General features: G+C 47.0%; 1 protein-coding gene across 3 annotated transcripts in view; it reads right to left on the reverse strand.

The window, feature by feature from the left end:
• Positions 1–19,752, reverse strand: part of BCOR (BCL6 corepressor) — a 93,391-nt gene that overhangs the window by 71,205 nt on the left and 2,434 nt on the right. Inside the window, exon 1 of one of the 3 annotated variants that reach the window (XM_044442568.1) lies at positions 18,945–19,218. The exons of the other annotated variants lie outside the window; for them this stretch is intronic. The gene's annotated coding sequence lies outside the window, so the exon portion shown is untranslated. Of the gene's footprint in view, positions 1–18,944; positions 19,219–19,752 lie in introns of those variants that run through there. 3 annotated transcript variants of the gene reach the window in all.

Below are 19,752 nucleotides of genomic sequence, written 5' to 3' on the forward strand. Positions count from 1 at the left end.
CAGTTTTGAGCTCTCATGCAAATAGGAACACAAACATAATGTACATAATCCCTGCTCTTCTCTCTTACCTTACTTTCTCTCACACTTGCATACATGCACAATTTGGATTCAGTCGTCATTGAAAGGTTTTATCCCACTCTGTGCAAAAGATATGCTTACTTGAACTCCTAAATTTATTTTATTTATTTTATTTTATTTTTCGATTTATATCCTGCCTTTTTCCTACAGAGGGCTCAAGGCAGCTTACATCATTCTCCTCCTCCATCTTATCCCCACCACAACAACCCTGTGAGGTAGGTTGGGCTGAGAGTCTGTGACTGGCCCAAAGTCACCCAGTTGGCTCCATGGCTGAGCGGGGACTCGAACCTGGATCTCCTGAGTCCCAGTCCCATGCTCTTCCCCACTACACCACACTACCCAATAGATTTCAGAGTGATCACAGCCCAGCTAGTTTAGTGTGTAACTTATGACTAAGGCAGTGTGCTTAGGATCACAGCATGTGACCTCAAGCACCTTGGCTGAGCCTTGCTTTGTGAAGGTTTTGTATGTTCCAGTTTTAAGCAAAGCCATTCCCATTTAACTAAGGGTGTAATTGCATATTGGAGCTGGTTTACAAAGGGCTCTTGTACTAGGCTGAAGCGCTGTTAAATCCAGAAAGAATGTGAAAATTTACCCCCTGCTCACCTCCCACAATTTAATTCTCCCCTTAATAAACCCATTTAGTAGGGTCAAATGTGAAACTGTTGTTTGCCTAAAATAGTGCTGTCTATACTGGTTTTGCTTGTGTGTGTGATGAGCAAGGTGTAGCTTGAGTTCGCATGTTTGTTTCAGTGTCCCTGCACAGCAATTACATTAATGTGGTTAGATGCACCCTGATATCTGCTGCTAAAGGAGCATAATGTCCCAAGCCAGCCAGTGCCAGATCTTATTCCAAAAAGATGTATTGAACAAACTGGTTGCCACTGGTGGGTAAATTAAAAAAAAAACAAACACCTTTCATGCTTCATTTTCAAACAGGACTCTCCAGTGTAAGAACCTAGTAGTATCAAGTTCAACTCCAGACATGACTCAGGAGACCTGGGGCTAGAATCTGGCTAGAACTATTTTTTCTCTGTACATGCAAGTCAGCAAGAGCAATAAGCAATATGTAGACTCCATCTGGAATGAGAGGGCAGTGCTTTCAAATCAAAGCATGCTGGTAGCCTAATGCTCTAAATCAGGGGTCCTCACACATTTTCACCAGGGGGCCAGTTGAAAGGTGCCGGTGCTGGGCGCAGGCTGGAAAGGTGGTGTCGGTGGCGCACGTCGGCCGGCGAGGGGAGGCGGGGAAGGCACGTGCCACGAGGTGAGCATGCGAGGCAGCGGCTTGCTCGCTTGGAGATCATTTTCTCTGAGCAAGTCCAAGACGATCTCCACACAAGCAACCCGCTGCCTCTCTGTGCATGGGGCAAGGCAGGTGGCAGTGGGCATGGGCACATGTGCAGCGAGTCCAAACCCTCTGTTGTGGGCTGGATAAATGGGCATGGTGGGCTGGATGTGGCCCACGGGCTGTAGTTTGAGGACCCATGCTCTAAGTATTAGTAGTCCTTTGTTGATATACTGGAGATACATGGAAACATTGGGATATATAAAACTAAGCTGCTGTCTATGGCACTATACTGAACTTGGTCTTGCTTGAGGTAACACACCTCTTTTCAAACTTCATGTTCCTTTTCAGCCTCCCTAATATAAGGTGTCTAACATTCTCATTTTCTGGATGCTTTTAAAGGGTGGCACACTGGTTTTCTGAGGTGTATTTATTTTCCATTTGATTGCCTCCAGTTCCCCACCCCCTTATAAATAACGTTTTTTAGTTTATTATATTGTGTTTTGTTACAGTATTTTACATCAACTCGTGACAATTTCTAGTGTGGATAAAGTTCCTTAAAGCATTTCTTGCAGAAAGTTCTCCAAACCAGTCTAAAATGTTCAACCAAAATGGAACAATAGAAGGACAAATGCTATTAAACTTATATGATTTATTATGAATGATGTTTGTGTCAAGTTTTTTAAAAGTAGAAACAAGATGAGCCAGCCTTAAAAATAGGAATGAAACCAGGGCCGTCTTAACAGCATTATGGGCCCCTACGACAACTACAACTGTTGTTAATTTGGGAAGTTTTCCCATTTTCCAAGGGTTAACATACACAGATTAGTATGGGGCCCACGGGCAAGTGCCCATCAGGCCCACGCGTTAAGATGGCCCTGGATGAAACCATAAACCCTGCAATCCTCAGAGCTACCCATTCCTGAATAAGTTGGGAACAAATGGGTGGCAAGTGAGACCATCCAAGAGTAAGCAATTGTTCACTAATTACCATGTATACAAACATAAATGAAAACATCTGTACGATTTTGCATATTCAGACTTCTGTCCTACTTACAAAGGGACCAGCACTAGACCAAGACATTAGTTCATCCACTGCAAGTTAAGGTACAGAATTCCCAAAGTTTGTCAAATTATTTCAGCACATATAGGGAAATCTCACAGGTACCTCTCCCTGACTACAGTAAAAGAACAATAATAAAAGATTAAACAATAATTTACTGCCCTTTTATGACACCCAAAATCAGCTGTCATAAATATTTGAGGCCTTCGGCAAAGTGACCTCTGAGGGAGTCCACTTCTCTGTTAGTGAGCTCTAGTGGCAACCACCTTTTAATTTCCCATAATGTTAGTTCATGGTTATTGTAGCAAATTAAAAGTGTGGCTTGGTGCAGCTCAGAGCAGGTGGGGCACAAAAAGAAAACTAAGGCGTCATGGTCCAGGTACTCCAAAGAGCAGCAGTCCTTCCTGATCTCAGACATCTACTACAGGAGCCTTACTGCTTAATGTGGAATTACCTCCCTAAGAGTAGACCAATAAAACATAATTTTAAAAAAAAACTGCAGCAACAACCTGCCATTAAGTCACAGGTGTACATCTATAACTCAGTGCAACACCAAGCAGTGACATGAGCCTAAACTGGGCTTCACCAAACTCTTTGAGGAACACATTGAATTACTTTCCCATGAGTGACCCAGCAGACAGAGATAGACATGCACCTGTGATTCAGTCCTAGATTCCTTCAGACAAGATGTAGGTTTCCAAATACTAGAAAGACTCTCTGGCACATGTGGGCACACACACACTTTGTTTTTAAACTTCCAGGGGATTGCTTTTAAACTTCCATGTGCAGTGCATGCATATGTTGGGCATGTGTGTACTAAACAAATGTTGCGAGTGAATTTTCTCTTTGACTAGTGCCTGAAAGCTCCGACTTTAAGATAGTCTTTTTAGCTTAGGGTTGTATGTTGGGATGAGAGAAAGATGCACTCCTATGAACTAGTTTTAAGCCTTCATTCAGTTCTGTACACACTGGACTAGGTAGTAAGGCTTACAGCTGAATAAGCAAGCTTTAGACTACAGTGTAAGTTATTCCAATGTGAGGAGTGACAAATGGGTCTCCAAAACCTATCCCAGGAAGTCTTTAATGTCACCACTTAAAAGCTGGAGAGATCAACCTACACGAGGACGGTACTGTCTGTCGGGTGTGCTTCAAGCTTTCCTTCCAAGAGCTGGAGCAAAGCCGTTGTCCACTGCTGCCACTGTGCCCCCCCATTTAATTCTCCCTCCCTTTTGCCATAGTGAGAGCTTTGTGTCAAAGCCGAAGAGGCGCTGGCTGCTCGCGCTCCAACAGCTGTCACATTATTTGCACTAGCTGTAAACAGCCTTCACCCCCCCACTCTTCTTTCTGCCGCCTCCCCACACCACATAGTTAAATCCAGACTAACAATCCACAGTTAGAGATCAAACCAACAACAGCAGCATTGTGTGTGCCTTCATAGCTCGAGCATCACTCCTGCTGCAGCTGGTTTACTTGAAACAAGGAGCTCCCTCTCCCCACCTCCCTCCAGGCCAGGGAACGATTTGTATCAGCGAGCCTTCCCTCATGCAAACTCCCCATCTGAAATAAAAGGTCTTTTAAAAAGAAAGGCTTCCCCACACACACAACACACTCTCTCATTCCCTGCTCTGTCGCCCCTCTTCTAGCCCCCTCCCAAGCCAGGTTCTGTTCTGCTATGCTTGAGTCCAGCTGCAGGAACTTAGCCTTGCCGGGGCCCAGCCCGTGCTGCTGCTAGGGTCTCGCTCATTGTGGCTCTTAGAAGCATTAATGCCTCTCATTCCGCAGGAGAAATTCCTCAGCTGGCTGCATTTGCGGCAAGAAACAAGAGAGGACTGTTGCTTTTGTTTCCATTCTGGCCACCCTTACTGGTGCGCAATACACCAGGCTTAAGATACATGGAATCTTCAGCACTTTTAACAAGTGATGACCTCTAACAGAGATGCATCTTCCTCCATTGTCACTTTGTACCGAGTGACAGGAAGAGGGATGCCGAGTCTTTTTCTACTAGGCCAACATGTAGTGCTCTGCTCTTTCATCTGAACCAGTTCCCAAGCAAGCATAAAGTGTTGGGCTGGGACTGGAGAGAACTGGGTTGAAGTCCCTGTTTGGCTGTGAAACTCATGGGGTAATGCTGAGCCAGTCACTTAGCCTCAGCCTAACCTACTTCACAAGCTTGCAGTAAAGATAAAATGGAAAGGAGAATGATATGCCCTATCCTGGGCTCCTTGAAAGAAAAGGTGGGATAGAATTCTGACAAATTAAATGGATCCCAACATGGTTTATAAGGTTCTCAAATTCTCAATTTTATCCTCACAACAACCACCCTGCAAGGCAGGCTAGAGTCAGTGACTGGCCCAGAGTCACCCACTGAGCATCATGGCTGAACATGGACTTCAGCACTAAGCAGTGCACCTCCCAGGCTCTCAATCCAGCTTATTTTAGGCATCGGTAAGCATGCATGGTGTCCAAGTTTAAATGAAAAGCAGGCTCAATGGGCCTCCCTTTACTCTTGCACCTAGATCCCATGCACATTGACTACTGTAGTCCTGTGCATGTCACACAGAGGTAAATCCCTTTCTGTTCAATGGAGCTTACTCTCAGGTAAGTATGCACAGGCCTGCCCTGTGAGCAGGACCCAGCCCCAGTGATTACTTCAGAACCAGTTACTGCATGATGGGTTTGACCATATCAGTGGCAAAAGGAGGGAAAAATAGACCATTGTGCCTTCCTTGTGCTTTCCAGATTCTTTGAACTACAATTCTTTGCATACTTGACAATTCAGCATATTAGATCTCACTGGTGGGATTCCTTCCAAAACACCTGGAGGGAAACAGGTTGAGAAAGCTGCCCGCTGATGATGCTTAAGGTGGGCTGAGTTGAATCCCAAGTGTTTAGAAGAGTGGTGCTCATCTCACAAGCGTGTTTCAGTCACTTGACACTTCCAATGGGCCCATCTCCCTTCCCTTAGAAAGATGGTGCTGATGAAAAAGCAGCTACATTTGTGAAAACCTTCCTGTATCTAAGGAACAGCTAGACAGGATCTTGTCTCTTTTGGCCAAAAGGCTGGTGGCTCATGGGGGCCCCATCAGTATATAAAACTGTTCTGCCAGGTTTTGCAGAGGCTGCTTCTTCCAGTGCAGGCAGGCCCCAATACTAACATTTTCTTCCAGTTCATGCAGCAGTTTTCCTCTTGAGTAACAGCATGTATGACAATTCATCTCGATTAGTGGAGAGACCAGGTGGCTAGAACTGTGAAGCCAAAGGCTCAGCTGTGGTCTCAGAGAGGGCAGCTTTTGAAGGCACCAACAGCCGCGGAAATTAACTCCTGACCCTGAACACATTTACGTGGCAGCCAGCCCCACTGAAGTCAGGAAGGCTGACTCCAGTGTGCAAATTTAGTTTCTACAAAGTGAAGTTAATTTTCTTGTTTATATATCTGTTAAACCCCTACCATGAGATATATACCAATACAGTTCATCTTTATTTTTTGTTTTCTTTGTTAATGTTAAGCTTTATTTTATGTTGATATATTTTATAAAAAATAAAGATTGACAGATTGGCCAGGATACTAAAGTTGCACCTGGAATAATAATGATGATGATGATGATGATGATGATGATGATGGCGGCGGCGGCGGCGGCGGCGGCGGCAGCGGTGTAATCCTTTACATATGTTACTGCACATGTGCTTCTCCTCAGCAGTCCTGTTGCTTTCCATTGGACTCATTTCCATGAATGGATAGGGTTGCAGCCAAAAATCCTTTCAGAAGTTAAAAACTAATAGCTTAACTCAATATACCAGTGTTGGGGAACTGTGTCCTTCCAGATGGTGTTGGACTCCATCTCCAGCCTGGCCAATAGTCAGGGATGTTGAAAGCTGTAGTCCAGCAGTCATCTAAAGGGCCATGGGTTTTTCAGCATAGCTCTACATTATTGCTCAGGAGAAAGGCTCGCTGAACTGAGTGCAACTTACTGCTTTGTAACTGGGCACAAGCTTGCACGCTTTGTCACCAATCCTACATATATGTGCCAGAGAGTACATCCCACGGAACTTACTTCTAGATGACCATGCATAGGACTGCTGCAGCTCGAGGTAACTTTTCCTTTTCACTTTCAATACCCCACCGCACCAACTGACCTCAGCCAGCAGCAATACTAGGCAAAGCCCAGGAGGCAAGCCAACAAGTTCACAGGAACTTACTTCCAAGGAAGCAGGCAGAGGATTGGCCTGTTCAGGGGGTTGGGAGCAGGAGCATGTGTCGCTCCTCCTTCTAGCTCGCACGAAAGGTTAAAAGCGTTGTGCACATGCGGCTCCAGTGTCACGATGGACATCAGCTGTGTTTGCCCCCAACGTGCAAGCCAACTTCCCCTGGAAGCGGTTCCAGATATTCGAGTATTTGCAACCTGCCGAGTCCGGCCATCGCCTCAGCGAAGCTGACAATTGGCCTGCTTGGTTGCCTGCTTGCTATAGGGTAGAGTAGGGTGGGGGTGGAACGATGAACCACCGCGAACAAAATAATGCCAGCAAAGGCTGCCTGCATCACATTGTTGCCAGAGAGGAACGATTCGTGCCTGCCTACCGAGCCTCTTTCAGCACAAAGGCTTTTAGAGGAAGACGAGAGGGAGGGGGAGGGGGTAGAGCTCTCGTATTTCAGGGCTGTTGTCCCCCTGGGAACCAAGAACCAAGTGTAGCTTCAATCAAATGCTGACTTCTCCTTCGGGAGCTCAGCAGGAAACCTGATCTCACAAGTTTATGCCTGCCTCCATCTACACAGGCTGGGTCCTTCCTCCCCTTCATGCCAGCAATTTGTATATAAAGAGGAGATCAGATCTACCTGTTTGAAAAGGCGATCCACTGAGGGTCGGGCTGAGGACTCTTCTGTCTTGCTCAAGTAAAAGAGCCACCTCCGAAACAGCTGCATCAGGTGAATGGTTTCTCTCACCTCCTGTTTTGCATCTGCATCTTAGGAGGGCAAAGCAGTTGCCCAAAGTTCACATACCATGTCCCACATTTCAACTCTTGATTTCATAAAGATGCCCTGCCTCTACCATTCTACCATTTGTCTCCTTAGGTCTCCACAAATTCCATGGGACTTAATTCCCAGTAAACATTCCAAGTGACTTTCTGGCTCTTATGCTGAGAACACTGCCATACCATGGCCCGATAATCCTAATATGTTTGGGCATGACCAACTCTTGTGGGATTGGCCTTTTGGTGACTAAGCCATCAGAAATAGTTATTGTTCATTCCATTCGGGCTGATCCCCCAACCCAGTTTAGCTGAATTATTCAGTTTTAACCATATTTGCTTTAGTTTATGAAGACCACATGATTTCACCAATGTAACACAGTTTAAACTGAATATCACTGTCTACCTGGTGCCAGCATGACAGACCGGGTGCAACATCCCTAAATAGCACTTTTTGTTTCAATGCAGTTCATGCTTCCACAATTAGGAGTACCCTCCTCAACTTCCAGAAAAGATCAGGAAGCTGCTATGTGGAACTGCAGGTTCTTGTGTAAGACCAACAACAAACACAGTTTGCACAACCTGGCCAGCCAAGCAGTAGCCAGCAAGATGACAGTAACCAAGACACAGAAAGGATTATCAGTCATTTCTTGCTCTGAGGGTTTCCTAACTAAAAGGGATGTTTCAGTCAGTCTCTTCTTTCACTTATTTTCTTTTTCCTTCCTTCCTTCCTTCCTCCCGCCCTCCCTCCCTCCCTCCCTGTCTCAATCTTACGTTTTACTTTTAAGTGCTCCTGAAAGATCTAAGGTCCAAGACAAATCTTACCCCTGAACATGTTCAGAACATTCAAGAACTATTCTACTACAGCCTTCAGACAAAAAGCCCGTGCCTAACTAAATCAACCACCAATGTAGGAGACTTTAAGGTACCACAGGAGTCTGTATTTTTGTTCACTAGTGACTAATATTGGTAGTCCTCTCAAAACTGATTTCCGTGCCACTTACCAGTCCTGCCATATTTCTCAATTCTCTTTCCCCACCCCCTATCTTCATACATTTGCTATTAAATTGACTGGTTTTGTTTTGCTTCAAGTATCCTACATTATGAACTATATATGGTAGCATGGATTCCACCCCCAAATCTTAATTTTGCTTTCATTAAGCAAATCCAGCTTTTGCTTAATCACTTTCCTTTAGGCCTCTCCCCTGCCACCTACCCCAGCCACTCCAGTTCATTCCTTTGAAAAGCAGGAGCACTAAAAACCTAAGCATAATACTAACAATCCATCACTGATTTAATCCTATATTTGTCTATTCAAAAATTAAGTCACATTGAATTCAATGGGGCTTATTCCCAGATTGCAACCTTAGCTTGAAAAGGCCTGTCTGAGGTATCATAAAACTACAGAGCAAGCATTGCATCTTATTCTGAGTTTGTTCTCCTTCAAGGAAACCAAGGGATAACTTTAGGTTATTCTAAACGATTTATAAATCCTGTCAACATGTAATGACCACCCAGAGTATGCATTGTATGTGATTTGTTGTTGAATTGTGGGACATCCACAAAAATTCAAAGCTTATAACCCAACAACAAGCCATGGGTTCTCATCCTGGCTTGCATTAACAACCCAGAATTAAACCACAGTGCAAATGCAAATCCATGATTCAACAATAACCCACAACTCAGTGACAACCCATACTCTGGTTTTTTACATGAACCATGCTGATATCTCCAAGTGTGTAATGAAAAGTCCCACTGAAGTAACTGGGTACTCCTAGGTAAATGCACCAAATGATTTCATTGTGGATTCAGAATATTCAGATCTGAAATGTTTTTATATCTGAGGAGCTAGGTCAAGTTTTGAAATTTGAATTAAATTTGCAATATAAATTGATTTTAGAAATGTTTATTTGCTATTTTATGATGTCCATACCTGCTTAACTTTATAGTTATATTTTTAAATGATTTTTGTCTATACCATCCATGGGTTGCTTTGGGTGATGAAAGAGCAATATAGAAAATAGAGCTGGCAAAGGGACTTCCCACACACAAATCAACACATACATTTCCAAATTTTCTTAAATGAACTCTAATGAAAAAAATCTGAGTTTTTAAAAATAAGCCTCTTTATCAAAGAATTGGAGGATAACCAATGTGATACAAAAGAGATAGGGGGAAAGCCAAAAGATTACAAAAGGATTAGCTTAACTATGTCCTAGATTAGATGGTCAAGACTTACTGAACTAGTAATTGTTAAATATACAGAAGAACAAGCCTTGCTAATGACAAGCATGGCCTCTAAAAAAAAAGGAAGTCCTACCTCAATTTAAAAAAAAAAATCCTTGAGATGTCAAAAAAGCGTTTGGTCATCATGTAATCAGATACTTATTATATGTTTGGAATTCCAAAAAGCTTTTAACAAAGTCAGAAAGTTTCCAAAGTAAACCTACTAGTCATGGTGAATCCTTTAATGAATTAATAGACATTAAACTACAGGTAGTACACATAAAGGGTCTTTTTCCACATTAGAGAGAAGCGAGCAGTGGGGCCCTCAAACATCTGCATTGGTACCTGTGTTATTTAACATTCACAAGTAATCAGGTCCACAGTGAATACAGACAAAGTTAAGTGTATAGATAGCAATACATCTTTCAGGTGATGAAAAGCCATGCAGACTAGTCCAATGCCTTTATACCATAGTATGGGGAAAGGTTCAAAAATTATGCAGAGGTTATTCCTGACACAAAGATAGTTGCATTTATTTATTCATTTGTTATTTAGTTGCTTATTTACCATATTTCTGTTCAACCTTTCTTAGTCAGCCAAGGTACATTACAGAAAGTTCAAAAACAAAACCCGCTGACAAAAGACTCTAGCAGCTGACGGTATAGGAGTGACAAAAGGAAGTAACATCTCACCAAATACATGGTAAACTGATGCAACTTGTGCCATAGCAAGTAATGGTGAAAATATGCTTGGGCAGCATCTTAAAGGGTTCAGTAAAATGTATGGGGGATATGATGACTATCTGGCATCATATTTACCGACAGTGTGCCTCTTCATACCTGGTATCCAGGAGGTCTGCTACCTTCAAGCCCTGCCTGCAGGTTTCCCAGAAGTGTCTGTGTGACCAAGTCTGAAGCAGAACAACGGACTAAATGAATCCACCCTCTGATTCAGCAAAGCTCTTCTTAAGGTCTCCTTACAAGACCTACAAGCTCTAATCTGTATAATGATATCATAAATTACACTGGGCCGGCACAGACTATAATGACCCATTGAAGAGGGTCCGTACAAGCCTTCAGTATTGCTCTATCAGCCCTATCAATAACCCTGATGAAAAATCAAAATTTCTGGGTATGCGAGTAGCATGGTGCCAGCCTCAAATAACTACCCCTGGAAGTACTTGTTGAGGTTGTTATAAGCAATCATGTTCAAAAAACCTTGGATATATACTATGCATCCTAAGCAAATTTACTTGGAAGCAACCCCATAGGACTTTTACGGGATCTATTTAGAAGGAAATGTGTACAAGAGTTCAGATATGACCTGTTTCCAAGGGGAAAGTTTTTATCCAGTCTGCACCCCTCATTTATTTAATAACACCACTGAAACTTTTTGAAAAGCATAAGTAATATTGTCTTCATCTAAGACTACAATTTAGTACCTTAATGAAAAGCACAACCTTGCAGTACTAAAACAGACAACATACACTTTTTTCTACCTCCTTACCAAAATGCAAACAAAGTAAATAACCTGAATTTACCAATTCAGTTTCAAGAGGCTCTCATACTACAGACACCACTCAATAGAAATTTGGTTTAGTAGTGTGTGACACACTGATTTTATTCCTGAATGTTTGAACTGTATGCCTAGGTAGAACCTAGAAACACCCATCCATTCTGCAATAGGATTTCTCCAGTACGCCTCCTTTGCTGGAATCTGAACATCTTCCCATTTGTACATCTTATTAAACTAAAACTGCAATCACATGGACACTTTCTTAGACGAAAGCTCAACTGACAATGGTGCACAACTATGGCTCCACAGAGTGACAAATGCAAAATTGTTCTATGGTTATATTAGAACAAAACATTAAGCTTTGATGTTTTCATACATTAAACCTCCAGACTTGGGCAGAACGTCCATTTATGTTATGGGAACATGTTTCCAAGTAATGAATGAACAATCTAGGTTTTAGAAATGGCCAGCTTTTAACTAATAAGGGTTTGACAACCAGTAGAGGAAATGCATCACCAGCCTTTGCCTATTTACGGTCCCCCAGGCAAGTGCGCATAGACTTATAACCTTAGATGCTCACTAAAAAGACAATCCTGTGCACATTTACTTGGAAATCCCCAGGAATACTTGGATAGGATTGGACTGCACAGAAAACATTTTCAAAAAGAAGAGATCCCCGTAAAAAGCTCAAACTATCTTGCAGGACCTTCTTTTGCCCTAGGACACAGTGTGGACAGAAGGGGTTCTCTTTCCTGGACGCTCTGGCTTCTACTAAATTAAGGCGATACAAAGTGCACGGAATGCTTTCCTCTACGGAGATGTGCCACAGAGCGGAACAGCAGCCCTCCCCCTTTCCTAACGGTCCGCTGACTACACTCAACTCTCCATACAGTTTCCAGGGAAGTGACTGCTGCTCCTAGATTCTATATTTTCTTCTTTAATTGCCTTATCAAATTAAAGCCTTGTCCTTGCCTTCAGGAAGACAGAACGTTTTCAATCCAGTATTTTCCCGTTGACTAATATAGCAGAGCATATGAATGCAAATCCCTAAAGTACTGGTACTCTTAAAAAGGACTTGCAAGGCCACCATGGACTCATTGAGAATTTCCAGCCCCGCTTTCTGAAGTGTGTACAGTTATGTTCAAAGCCACAAAAGTCATCTACTTCCTCCACCATGTTTCACAGTTATAAAACAGATGTCCCACAGCCCAGAGTTCAGCAGATCTTTTCTTTTGGTACTTAGACATTAAATCTAGTTTAATTTTTCCAGTGTTTAATTTTAACAAGCCTTCCTCCTTTTTTGTGCTAAGTCAGGGGGAGACATACAAATCAATATGGCAATTACCATCAAAAGGCTCGCCCAGCCCCAGGTCAGTGTAAATTGATCTTGTCCACCTCCTACAAAATAACATGGGGTGCCTGTAGTGGGTAATAAGATTATACTGGAAACTGTCTTGCCGATCACAAAATTATATTCATGCCATAACAGGATCATCTTCTGTGCAGACTTCCTTCTATGCCTCTACATACAGCACCAGCTGGACATTGTATATCTTAATATTTATATACCGCTTCATGCCTATAGGCTCCAGGCCACTTACAAGAAATGGAGAAGGTGTGTTTGTGTATTAATTCAACTGTACACAGAAGGGCCAAGAAATGAGTTACCTTCTCTATCACAATCTTCATCCTGGCTTTCTGATAGCAGAAAGTAGAGCTTTCTCAGTGCTAAGAATTTGAGCTCCAGCCCAAAGTACTTTGGTTACCCAACAAATAAGAAAAATGAAGACCACCGAAGAGTAGCAGATAATTTTCTGTGGCAGGGAGGGGATAGCTCCTACAAGCTAGTGGAGGCCTCGTTTTCTGCCCGTAAGTCAGCTCATCCATTAAGAGAGGCGCCGCACATGCCAGAGGAACCCTTGTGAAACATTCATTAACTTCTGCCTGGAAAGATCGCCCCAGCGGCTTGCTAAAGGTTCAGGGATCGACAGCTGAACAGGGCTGAGGAAGAGAGAGGTCGATTCAGCGTAATTCTTGCTTATCAGACTTGCTTAGAGAAAGGACATAAGGATTAAATGCATCCAGCACTGCTCACGGATATGGGAACTCCCTCTGTCTGCAAATGAGGCCTCTGCTCCACACTCGGTCTCTTGCGTTCTCTCTCTCCCTTCTCCTCCCCACCCCCACCCGCTCCGATGTAGTAAAACGAGGTTAGCCTGGCTCTCCGGAAAGATCCGCTTGATCTATTTAAGTGGCTAGATTGCTGTGCTCTGTGTGTACAGGCGTGGTGGGAAAGAGTTTGAGGAGGAAAAGGTCCTTTCCTCCTCCCCCTTCCCCACACTAGTGCTTATTTTTAACAATCAAGCTCAGCATGCAAAAGCGCCTGAGGCTCCAGGAGACTTCGGACTGATCGGGTGCACTGCTGTTGGTGAGCCTTGCCTGAAAACTAAGAGTTCAGCATGAGATGGTGAGCAGTGCCATAGAGGGTCTGTAAACCAAGACAGCAGCCATTGGAAAACAGCAGCTGCTGCGAGATTGCTGTATTTAAATCTGGCCCAGAAAGGGATACCCAACTGGTTTAATTTCTCTACAGTCATGCAGTGCCTTCTATCACAGCAAAACCAGGACTTATTTAGCGGCCATTCTTTAAAAACAAAAGTAGGGGAAGAGTGGTGACTTTGGCCTGGTCTTCAGTTGAGTTGAGATGAAATGCCCAGAACCTAACAGACTGGACCTCTGATTAACTTCCATTGGAGGATTGATGTAGTGTAGAAATTGGTGACAAAGGTACATGAGTTGAAAGCTTCTTCATTCAAATCTCAGCTCGCCTAGGAATGCACTGGGTTGCGTTAAAGAATACTGAGAATATACTAAAATTTTGACCGTTCAGAGTACTTTCCAAATTAAGACTTATGTGTAGCATATACAGTAGGTTACATTTTAAAGTTCTGGACCTTGGCATGACAACATATGTACACATAGAGCAAGAAGTAGTACATAGTACAATACCCAATTTATTAGGATCAAGGAAACTGTAGTTACCTGGGCATAAGCTCCACTGAACTCAGAGGTGCATAGTTTTGATCATACAGACTCAATTTGTAAAACACAATGAACTTTAGGAAAAGATCTTCAGCCAGCTGAAACACAACTTTTAGCTTTTAATTAGAAAAGCAAACAATCTGGCAAAGAATTTTACCATTTCAATTACTAAAGAAGGAATCTGATCCAAGATGGAAATACTCAGCTTTTGCTTATTTTCCTCCATCTCCAATTCTTCTATACCTCACAAACAGTAGCAAACCTTGGAAACCTCATTTTCATTTCATGTTTTGCCAGAGCAAGAAGGGCCTATGAGATTCTGCAGACCAAGTCCCTCTTCGGCCAAAGCTCCTTGGATGAAGAGTGAGATACAAAGTTAGCAAAAGACTTTACATCATAAAAGACTAGAATCTGGAACTGCACAGTGAGTACTATAGTGGAGAGGGAAACACAGGTCTGAGGATTGTTTTCAGATCAGGAACTATGGCATCATGTCCCCCTAGGTATTGGTGGGTCTTTCTGCTTAGGCCAGCCTTAAGCCAGGCTGAAGCCCTCTAGAGAGGCCAAATGGCCATGATGAGGGGAAAGACAGGCACTGTAGTCCAAACACATCTGACAGGCACCAGGTTCAAGATACCTGCCTTTGTCCATAACATCTAGAACGACAATGGTCATTACTCATGGATCACTACTGTATTTGCTATGGTTATTTCAAGCCCAAGCAGAAGAAATGAAATCACGCCATCAGAGGGGCAAAGGCCAGAATGGGACAAGAGAGATAGTTCCAGGTAAGTATATCTAAGTATTGCAGGATTAGGCCACTCGGAGCAGCAATAACTGGTTGATACCTTAAGCCTGAAGACGAAATGATTGCACTATGGACTGAGGAGAGGGGGTACTTCCACATAGCCTGAGCGAGCTGTTGACATTTTATTTTTTAGATTTTTATACCACCCGATAGCTGAAGCTTGTTTCGTTTAGGGTGGGGGTGCTCTTCTCTGTGGTTGAGGCACACTTTAGAACACTCAAGGAAGGTGTTGCCTGTGATCCAGGAAACGTTTAAATTGCGTCCCTGCAGCGAGGCCCATTAAAATCGGTACGGGCGCTTAACTGGCTTAGCCGTGCGAGTTTGGCAAATGCTGCCGGCAGGTACTGAAGCTTGATTAGATGATCGGATTCTCTCTCACCCCCTCCCTCCCTCCCTCCCTCCCCACTCTCTCCTAGGTGTATATATTTAGCCAGCAGACACCCAGAGGGTTTTTAAAAGACTCCGAGTTCCCTCCTCCCACAATCATGCAGCAAACACGTTCAAGAACTGCTTGCAGCAGGGGAGCAACCGAGGCTCTCATCTGCGTGGTTGATTACAGCCCTAAAACGGACGACGTGTAATTTCAGTTCTCGCTCCAGATCTTGGGCTTGATTTCCAGGGGCCCACTTATCCGAGCGAGCGAGCGAGCGGGCGGGCGAGGGAGGGAGGGAGGGAGGGAGGGAGGGGGAAGGGACGCTGTAGGCTTTATTTGTCCTCGTCCCTATTAGCTATGCAGCCAATCTATCATTTCCGGCGGTGCTTCCATCTAATTACCGATGTATTTAGATGTGACGTGCAAAGAGCTGCCTGCTTGGCTCTGCGTGGACTCCTCGTCGGGAACCTTTCCAAAGAGGGCTGGAGCGCCCGGAGCCTTCTGCTCCAGACAAAGAGGGAAAGAGCTGGGCTGCGCTGTGGGCAAATCCGACGCAAATCAGCTTTCCTCCGGGTGATAAGGACCCTGCGACCCCGGCGGGGCTGGGGGGCGGCGGCGGCTCCGGGGGCGGGAGCGGCGCTTCCATTCCTCCGAGAACCTCCCGGCGCTTCCCTGCCCGCCCCCGCCCTTATCGCAGGGAGGCAAACCTCAGCAGAGGCCCACACTGAAGCCCAAGCCGCTGCTTGACCTCCGAGGTGCCTGTCGAGTCGACCCGGCTGTGCCTCGGGGCGACCGTAGGTGAGTTTGCCTGGCTCTCCCCACGTACATTAAACAAACACAGGCGAGGCTCGCCCAGCGCAGCGTCGTGAAACAAAGTAAGCCCCTGCTGGAGACTCTCCTCGCTCCCCAGCCCCCCACCCGCGCCCTGGTAGGAAAGGGAGAACTCGATTCCGCTCCGAAGGCTGTTCGCCTCGAGGTCTTTGGCCGGTGCAGCCCCGAGCGCCGCTACGCTCTGGCTTTGTCCTTGCGAGCCGTCCCTCCCCCTTCTCCCCCCCCCACCCCCCCCCGGCCGGGGGAGGAGAGCGACCTTGGGTTCCCCAGCCCGACCCCCCCCCCCCGCCTCCACCACGCCTGGCTCGCCTTGTGCTTCTCTGTGCTTGGCTGGCTCTGCACCAACAGGACACGGGGTTAAGCGCGCTCAGCGGAGTTCCCAAACAAGAGGAAACTTCTGGGAACGGAAGAATCTGGCACTCGCCGAGCAAAGGAGGTTCCTGAGGGTGGGAAACTGTTCTTCGAGCCGCTCGTGGATGGCAGCCCTGGGGAGCAGCCCAAGGAACCGCGGCTCCCTCGGCCTCCCCTGCGGGAGTCAGACAATAGTCGCAACTGCTAGCCTGGAGCCGCCTCCCCTGCTCGCCAAATCTGTCTAGGTCTTTCACCCGCGAAGGGTTAACAGCAGCGCATTCACAGGCACCGAATCTCGCGGTGACCTTTTCCTCTCCGTCTCCCCCGCTCTCCGTTTCAGGCTCCGGTTCTTTCGCTCGCAGGGAGCCTGAACGGCTGTCTAGACCGATCTATCATAAGCGGGAGAAACAATACCAGGAAAAAGCCCCCTTCCCTTTCCCCTGAGCCACCGTAGCTCACCTTCAAGAGGACGGAACGGAATAAAGAAATACTGCCCGCCGCACCAGCCGCCGGCGAGCATGGCGAGCCCCCGATGCAGCCCACCTTCACGCCTGACAAACGGGATTTTGCCTGCCCTTTCTAGCGCACGCCGAAGACGCACCACAAGTTTCATGTTCCACAGCTGCACTGGCAAAGGCTGGACTCGCTCGGAGGACGGTGGGGGAGGGGAGGACTCGACTCCAGGCCTTCGAGGCAGCGAGCAGCTTAATCGAGGCCTCAGCCCGTAGATGCAGTCTTCCCTTGATACGGAGCCCGGGAGTTTACCTGATCTTGCCTCGAACAAAGTACTTTCTGGCAGAGGAGATGGAAGACAAATTCCGAAAAGATCTGGGGAATAGCTAATGGGTTGCGCGACTCATTGATCCGGAGGATACTTCCTAATTAACTCCCAGTCACCAGTTCAGAGCACTCTTCTGTGGCTAAAGTGGGAAGCCAAACTGCGTGGGGCGGGGGAGAGTGATATTAAAGCCCTGCTTGATAACTCTCCTCAAAGATAATCTCGTTCGCTAAAAATACAAAACCCGCAACTCCACTTGATCGCTTACGCACCCAACGCTTGTGAAAAAGACGGGAAATAAAAAGCTAAGAGCCCAGTACAGTCGTTCTGGCCTGCTTTCCTCTGAGAAGTCCCACTGATCTCAATTAAGTTGCTACCAGGTAAGCGAGGTAACCCTTCGCACCGCTGTCTGGGCCCTCTCCTGAGGACAGCGCATCCCGCAGGGCAAGTCTGCCGGCGCCAGTATTTCGGAGACTAAACTATGTGAGTGTGGACGAAACTAAACCAGGATTCCAAGATGAACTGCATGCAAATGCTTAGGCGCGAGAGGGAAACAGGCGATCCACTTGGCTGTGCTGAATGGAAAGTCCTGGGGTCAGTGGATTTTGGCGGCTCGGCTCCGGTGCCCCAGGAGGATCCTGCCAAGGGCACTTCGCTTTGCCCCCCACCTGAAGGGGAAGGGAGAAGCCCCAACTCCTTATCCTCGTTGGCAGATCATCCTGGTGGGGCCCTGTCTAGGGAGCTCTTCGGCTTAGGCCTCCTCCACAGGGAGTCGCGGCCGTGGAAAAGTTTAGAAGAGCTTGACAGATCCAGTCTGCGAGACCAGACCAGGCGCGTACCGCCTTTCTGCACGCCGGGTGTCTTTTTCAGAGAGAAAAACGCGAAGCTGCGGGCTTCCTCAGAGCAGATGGAAAGCCAAGGAGGGAGCCGTTCGGAGAATTTAATGCGGAAACCTGCTCTGAGGCGATTGCCGTTAAAACACAAGCACGTATTTTGTCTCCGTTTTACAAGGACTGTGGGGGTTTTCCTCTCCGCGCTTTCCTCCTCTCCAATCCACCCACAGACCTGGCTTTTGTGAATCTGAGATGCAGCCCGGAACTGAAGGCGAACGCTTCGCAGATCGCCCCCGGACTAGCTTCGCGGGCAGCAAACAAGCTACGTGCCTCAGATGCAGCGCTCCAGCAAACCCCGGAGTTTTGGCGGTGGAGACGGCGGGCGGGCGGGCGGGGGGGGGGGGGGGCGTGTTTAGCAAACAGCCTCGTTGCCTGTCCCTCCGCCATCCAGTCTTAAAGAAGCACGTTCTCAGCCTCCCCGGAGCCAGAAGGAAGGGGCAAGGGACGCGTGAAATTCCTGGCCGCCACGCCGGACCCCACACCAGCAACACAAAAGTCTTTGAACTGGAACCACCAGCTCTAAAGCATCTTTCCTCCTCCTCCCACCCTTGTTCCCATTTCCTATCCAGCCTCCTTCCCACCCAGCCAGCCAGCCAGCCAGCCCCACTCCGATCCCCCAGCGGCCTCAAAAGCAACCGGGGAGAAAGCCTCCCGCCGCCTCCGCAGTCCGCTTCAAAAGAGCGTTTAAAGAAACAACAAATACGCCCCACAGCGAGACGCCCGAGTCTTTTACCTCAGTCACGTTGCCCGTCTCTTCCCGGTACTCATCTTTTAATTCCACTGCCCGGTGAGTCAAAAGGGCGAGCCCAGAGGCTTTTCAGCAACGCTCTCGGTGCCCTTCTTCGCTCCAGCCCTGCGCGCCGCTCCCCTCCACCCACTCTCCCCTTTCCCCTTGGGAGCCGAGAAGTGAAGGCTGCCAGAGGTGGGGCGTTTATAACCCTCTTCCAAATCGGAAAGATGAAAAGGAGCGAGACGCAGGGAACCCTCCTTCCCTCCCCCCTTCCTGCAGGAGTAGACGGAGCGCGACCGGCAGCTTCCCCTTTCCTCGTCGTCGTCGTCGTCTTCCCCCCACCCCGCGCGCGCACACACGCGCGCACACACACACACACACACACCTCCGCTTCGTAACCCAACTGCCTCCAAACTTCCAGCCAGTCCGCGCGACACACCCGCCCCAGGAGCCCACCCCCCCCAACACACACACACGCACACACAACCCCCGCGCTCTCAGCCAAGGCACAGCAGCCAGGCGGTGACCGCCGAGTTTGCTAACCTCTTCTCCTCGCCTCCCTTCCGCCCTCCTCCTCTTCCAAACCAGGATCGTTTCAGGTTGAAATACATTCTGGCGAAAACCCCAACCGAGGAGAGGCGAGCTCCGACCGGGGCTGCCGTCGTCTCGCTCTCGTAAGCAAGCGAGCGCAGAGGCGCACACACACTCACACACACACGCGCACCCGTGTCAGAGCCGCGGGGAGAGGAAGCATCGCAGACTCCCCCCCCCCCAACACACACACACCCCAAGCCACGCGCATGCAGCCGGG

The sequence above is a fragment of the Varanus komodoensis genome, unplaced genomic scaffold, assembly GCF_004798865.1.
Source record: "Varanus komodoensis strain SLA01 unplaced genomic scaffold, ASM479886v1 scaffold4, whole genome shotgun sequence".
Taxonomy (NCBI): domain Eukaryota; kingdom Metazoa; phylum Chordata; class Lepidosauria; order Squamata; family Varanidae; genus Varanus; species Varanus komodoensis.